Raw genomic sequence first — 7,240 nt, forward strand, 5'->3', positions numbered from 1 at the left:
CTCACCCAAATTTGATATAAAGAATATAAGGATTTACATTTTTTTTTTTTTTATTGTTTAGGCATCTCCAATGGAGGGTCTAAAATTGCACCTCCACATTGGTGTCAATATGATTTTACAATTCTCATTATACCATAATGTATAGACGATAACTAATATCTACAATTGATAGTTCTCCATGGAGAAATATAAAATATTTTAAATTTAAAAGTTGAGAGTCACTCGTAGAATGTAATGACGTCTCTCTTAGTATTAAAGAGAGACGTCACTTCGAGTGACGCACGAGTTTCAAAATTACAAAAGACCACTTTTAGAACTAAAGAGCAACGTCACATTGAGTGACATCCACACATATTTTAAAAACTTGTATTAGATTTGAGAATTCTCCAACTGAAACACAAGCCACCACCTCCTAAAATCATCAGGAGTGTTGGTAAATAAGCTAGCATGCGTTGAACACAAAATTGACCATTCTATTCTACATTGTATAAAAAAATGAAAAAATAAAAAATAGAACAGTATTAATCATTGTATCACCTAGCCCATTCATTACAAGAAAAAGGGGGAGAAAACTCAGACTCTTCACTTAGACAGATTTACAAAAAGATTTGGAGACTTTCTGTCCCCCATATATAGAGTTCAACTTTTCTTGTGGAAAATGATCCATAACGTACATACTTCCCACAGGGGAAGTCTTGACTAGACATCACATGAATATAAACCCCATGTGTTGTTTATGTGATAGCACCTCAGAGGATTTAATTAACACTTTCTTTACATGTGAGTGGACCAGAAGTCTTTGGTTCCAGTCCCAGTTGATCGAATCTCAGAACAGATGATCTCAATCTTAACATAGAGATGTGGCACCTCCTCTTTATGAAATTGGAAAAGTTGGATCCAGGCGGTGGTCAATATTCAGTTAGTTTATTTCATTGCCATGCTTGATGTGATATGGCAAGTTAGAAATAAATGGAGGTTTGATATACTTCTAGTATATATGAGTCTATACTTGCTCAAGTTGCAGCTCTTTCTAAAAATTGGCAGACAACTTTTTCTGAGGAGGATCTAATTTCCACTGTGCCTTCGCATGATAATGTTATCAAAGATGTTGCCTGGATCAACCCTCCACCTGGATGGGTTAAAATTAATTTTGATGCAGCTTTTGTCAACACTCAAACATGCATATGCTACACTAGCTGTGGTTGGCAGGGATCATGAAGGAATGATCTTAGGAGCATGCTCAAAGAAAATGAAGGCCACAACCTTTGCAGAAGCTGAGCTCCTGGTTGCAGAACTTGCAGTGGAATTTGCTCTTTTGTAGCAATAGAGGAATATTATTTTTGAAGGAGATGCAATGGAAGTGGTTGAAGCCTGCAAACATGGAGCTAACAGTGCACCTTGAAGATGGAGGTCACTGTTGTTAAATATGTTTTGTAATCTTAACTCTCTATACTCTTTTTCTTTTAGACATACTCCTAGAGTCTGCAATTTGTTAGCTCATAAGCTTGTGGCATGGGCTACAAAAAGAGGTCCTGTCGAAATCCTCATGTATTGTAATGACTTCTTAGGCTGTGTTTGTTTAGTGGCAAACCTGTAGTGGGAAGATATCAGATTTGCCAGTATTTTCCCACTAGAGTTTTGCCAGGCTAATTTGTAGTGGGAAGTTTATCAGTGTTTGTTTCTAAAAATTTATAGTGGGAAAATATGGGATTTGCCAGTGTTTGTTTACATGGTTTTTTTCCCATGACAAATAATAATTTTTTTGTTTCCAAACTCAATGAAGTCTAAAAAAAGCTAAAAATAAAATACAAATAAAGAAAATTAAAGACAATACACAATCAAACACTTCATGTTTGATGATATTAGCTCCACTAGAGTATGTAGTTGTAGACTTGTAGTGATGTTAGGTTAAAAACCTATTAGACAAATTTCATGTTATGATGATATTCAAAGACTAGTTTGCAAATGCAAATTCATTACAAACCAATCTCAGAAGTGTTATGAATGTTGACGCATGATAGTCAGCTGTTGGGACATGGGAATATGGGATCGAGTATGGAATGCTCGGGATGTTACAATAGAAATGAATTACAAATGGAAACTAAAGGCAGCTCTCTTGCACTCAGTTTATGCTGGAGCCAGAGGAAGAAGTTGATGCTTCTTATACCCCTCCCGTGTACTTATAAGAAATATGGAAAAGTCGAAGCAACCTCAAGAGCAGGCAGCTAAAGAATCCACTACACTACTAAACCACCTGCCACCTACACCACTACACCATCACACACCAGTCCACCATCACACACCAGTCCACACACACTACACTACTAAAGGCAAAGACGCTTAAACACCAAAAAAGAAGAAGAAAGAATAAAGACGAAGCACCTAACACCTTGCAAGCACCTAACAAAGAACAAAACAACAGCACGTAAAGACCCAACACCTTGTAAAGACCCAACACCAAAGCAGCTAGCAACACCCAAAGACCTTGTAACAAAGAAGACCCAAAGACCCTAGCACGCAAAAAGACACCACCACCCAAACGCTAAACTCCAAAGACGCAACACCTAAACCAACCTGCACACAAACACCCACCTAACCACCACTGACCAGCGTACTACCACATAACATCTTACACACAACACACCCAACACACACACGCACTACCGCACCCAACACACACAGACCATACGACCTTCAACCGAAACAATCAACCAACACACCCACGATGTTTAAAATCAGATGACTTACAAGATACGTAACAAAACCAAAGAATCTCAACTATTACATTCATAGCTAAGCTAAGCATAAAAGCATTAAAATATTACAAAGACCTCAAATGAACTTACCTATATTGCCGTTAGTGAAGCTATTAAAGAAATCAGATTCACCATTTTCAGAATGAGAAAAAGTAGATTCCAATACTTATTGTAAAAAATATGTAGACTACATGTACACACTCAAACCACCCAACCACACTCACACCTACCAGCAGCAGTGCACACACTCACCACCACCTGCACACACTAAAACCACCACCCTAGCATCTGGCGGTAGCAGCAGCAAGAGGCAGCAGACATAAGGCAGCAGCAACAGCAGTAGACACCAATCCACACACACCAATCACTACACCACTAAACCATCTACCACCTACACCACTGCACCAGCACCACCTACACCACTACATAGTATACACATCACCAGCACCACCTACACTAAGTAATGGACACCAACACCACTACACCATCGACCACCGCACATCACCACCAACACACACACACACACACACTCACCACACTACCACCACCTACCACCTGCACCACACGCAACACCACAAATACACACCAGCCAGCACAAACCACACAACACCACCAACACACTCACACACACCCTTAAGAGGGCATACATATGATTCAAATAGAAAACAAAGGCAGAGTTGAAAAAGATGTTGGATAACTCATGATAAAAGGTGTTGCATGAAAAAGAAGTAATTGAATAAATCAATGAATAAACACCAATTTTATGATGCAACATCTTTTTCATAATTGGATAAAGGATGTTACAAAGGCAGTGTAGAATCCATGATGCAGCTCCACTGGAAATCAATGAAATACACGATTTGTCTAAATTTCATAATATATCTATTGTAGTATTTTATGCTTAAGAATAACACTAACAAAGTTATCAAGCTAGTATGATAAACAAAAAAAATTATGCAACTATCTTACATCACATTTGCATTTGCAACATTACATACTTTCATTCCAATAAGTAATTGAGAAACCGAAAGTCTACTAACCGTAACTCGGAATTTCCCTTAGCCCCCACCTCATTCCTGATGGTTTGCTCGATCCCGGTGTTAGGTTCATAGTCGCTCAAAACCGTCCAATATGAACTTGTTCCTCCTTATTCACCTCTTTCTTTGTTTCTTCAGTTGGAGTAATTGCTGAAACTTCCTTTTGAGTCTCTCTCTCATCCAAAACAGGCTCAGCCTCAATTCTCTTCTTTTGAATTCCCAAAAAAGCCCCAATTCTCCTCGAAACCGGTTCAATATCACTTCCTCTATCCTCTCTAGTCCGACCTAGTATTGGATCAATCTCAATTTTTGGTGAATCGAGCAGTCCTTCCATTTTCATCGCGAGACCATGAAGTTTCTTTCGTGAATGAGAGAGGAAGATGAGAGTGAGAGAGGGTGGCAAATTTTTCTGTCCTAGTGGGAAAATTTCGACTGGCAAAAGAGTTTAGGGGTGGAGGTGGAAGTGGGAAAATTTCATTTGCCAGCAAATTAAGAGTAGTGTTTGCTAGTGCTCTTAAAAGCACCCAAACACTGGCAAATGGTGCATCTAGTGGGAAAATAAAATTTGCCACCCCCATTTGCCACTAAACAAACACAGCCTTATATTTTATTACGAATGAATGAATTAGAAGCCACACAGGTTTTTCCTATAAAAAAAAAATAAATAAAAAGAAAGGGACAAAACAACAAACATAAAACTAAGTAAACACCATCTTTTTATTGAGAACTTATATCAAATTCATTGGTACAATTAAGACTTTACCTGACAGAAATAAAAAGATTATTGATACAAATAAAATGAAAAAAGATAAAATAAAATGCATAAAACTGTGCGAACACCATCTTTTGGGCGAGTTTTTTTTTTTTTGTTTTTTTGGGCAAGTTGACCTTCATACTAACGAGGCTATTGAAATGAGCAACATGAGTAACTGCCTCCTGGTTATATAGATGTAGTACACTTCGTGCTCGAGACTATAATTCACTTAAGCTTGAATCTCGACCATCGGGAACCATAATATAATTGGAGTCGGAGCTGCAAGCACAGGTATCATGATTCATCTCATATTTCTTTTGGTGAAGCTTAGTCCATATTTGTTTTTCAATGTCTTCTAAAATCCAGATGATGCAACAATGGTGATCAAGAGAGCCAAATACGAGATACAAAGATCCCCTGACCACCATTAACTTTAAACACAAAATCAAATTCCTATCAAACTTCGAAAGGTTTGGCATTTCAATTTCCTCCATCTTCTCACTTGCAATGTCCATTGAAATGATTAAATGCCTTTTGGCACTTTTAAGATAAGAAACCAATATACTTTTCTATCAAACACCACTGGTTCACATCCAACCCGATAACGCTTTGGCAGTGTCAACTTCCTCCAAGATGCATTTTTGATGCAGGTACCACCTAAAGTCAGCACCAGGAGCTTGTGAAAATGAGGAACTTTATAAAGTGTATTACAAAAAGGAATTGATGAAGGATCTACGCCATTAACGTCTTCGTAATCTTCTTCGGCCCTTGCGTACCAAGCTAGAATCTTATATTGCTGTATAGTATCGTCAAAAACTAGTCGAAAATATTCATAATTCTTCTCAGGGGGAGAAGGTATCTTGGTAGAAAATCGAGTGACTGGGTTGGCAATGTGGTAAGAATCAGGACAATCATAACCAACAGGGTTAGGGTTAGGGTTAGGGTTGTGTTCCGTATCAAAAGCTCCCATAAAAAGTAAACCATCACAAGAGTCCTCTACTATCAAGATATCATCATTGAACATGTCATGTAATACGTTAAACCTCTCTCCAGTAATGTCATTGCAATAATAGTAGTATGTGGCAATCCCATCATGCTTGATTAATCCGGGTGGAAGAGATCTCGACCGATTGAGGTGAAGTTTCACAAACCATGGATCAGAAATAGTTTTGTTCCAACGCTTACAGACGCACTTGAGTGTGACAAGAGTCTCTGTGGAGACGCGGATGAGTATCTCTCGGAAGATGTCATGGGGTAAATTACTAAAACTATTTTCTTCTTCTGTTACTTGTTCCTTTGTACGACGACAAACTTGATCAGAGAGAAGCATCTCCTGAAAAGCACGCAAAAGGAAGAGTTGAGAGAGAAGTATGAAGTAGGAAAAAAGTAAAAACAAGAATAATAAGAGGTCGACGTTATATTTAAAAGGCTTCTTTTCCGACTTGTTATGGAACTCATAATCTTTGTTGGATTAGTTCGGGTTTCTGTTCTCATTTACAAGTAACGAAGTTAATCTCCAATTATGTATAAAATTATAAATCAATCAATTTTTTAATTAAAAACCAACCAAAGATAGATACACAAGAAACGTGAAATTCATAACAGATGCAAACATGAAATACCTGGTGACGACTTACCCCTTGAACGAATTGATTGAGGCTATCTATATTACGAATATAGATAGTAACACAAATTGGATTAATATGTGTTACGAAATGTAAATTGGACACAAATTCGAACCGGAATTTGGGAGTGTTTCAAATTCAAATCGAAATTTGGGATGCACCGAGAAGCGATCTGTCCACAGAAGAGTTCCAAACGAGTCAAAATTGGTAACTTTCTATCTCAAGTCGGGCCCTAGGCCTGCCAAAGAGCCCAAGACGGCATGAGTGCTTTGTTGTTTGAACTTTGAAGCGCAGGTGGCAGTAAACAGTAAGCTGCCTATTTTGCAATTTGTTTTTAGTCTCATGTTCATCGAATTAGTGGAACCTATGAGGCTATGACTCTTTTACCAAGGCGGAAATGCAAAATATGGTGAATAGCGATATATGTGGATTTCTTAGGAATCTTTTTTTTTTTTTACAAATTAGTGGAATCTATGACTTTTTCTTGTTAATCAATTTTTGTGTAGTAAACTCGTAATATTCTTTGTATTCTTCAGCAAGGTAGCCTTTGTATTTTTCTTTGTTCTCTCTCAACTTCTAGTTTCTACAAGGTATATACAACTTACTTGAAACCTAAACAAAAAAATCAAGAAATGGCATAAAACGCCAATACTTCTTCCTAAGCATATTCACCCCACTCTTAGTAGTTTTACTTTCATTCAAATTTTGCACTACAACAAAGATTAGGTCCTTTCGGATGGCGATCCCACTTCCTCCGGGTGTTGTCTCGCATTTTTATCACATACTCTTTGAAGCTCTTTGAAGTCCGAACAAGGTTTTATCGACTTAACGACATACCTAAACTTTCTCGTCCCTGAAACCACCGATCGGCCTCGATAGATGCGAAACACTAAACTTTGCTTTCTATCTCGCAAGTTTCAGAATCTGGGCAGCTTGAAAACGATGATTGTGGATTATCAAGATCTCCAACCTCAATGATGTCTTGTTTTGAGAAATTACAGCTTCCACGAAGGTCTTGAATTGGAAAACTGGATGTACATTCCTCTAGGTGTCTATTGGAGTCTGCCA

At 37.9% G+C, this 7,240-nt stretch overlaps 1 long non-coding RNA gene across 1 annotated transcript; it reads right to left on the reverse strand.

Annotated features, from left to right (window-relative positions):
• Positions 1-4,494: 4,494 nt before the first annotated feature.
• LOC147495259 (uncharacterized) lies at positions 4,495-6,448 on the reverse strand. Its single transcript, XR_015198991.1, has 2 exons — positions 6,185-6,448; positions 4,495-5,880 (listed from the first exon to the last, which is right to left on the reverse strand). It is a non-coding gene; the product is annotated as an uncharacterized LOC147495259 (long non-coding RNA).
• Positions 6,449-7,240: the final 792 nt, after the last annotated feature.

Source organism: Coptis chinensis, chromosome 6 (assembly GCF_015680905.1).
Source record: "Coptis chinensis isolate HL-2020 chromosome 6, ASM1568090v1, whole genome shotgun sequence".
In the NCBI taxonomy this organism is placed as follows: domain Eukaryota; kingdom Viridiplantae; phylum Streptophyta; class Magnoliopsida; order Ranunculales; family Ranunculaceae; genus Coptis; species Coptis chinensis.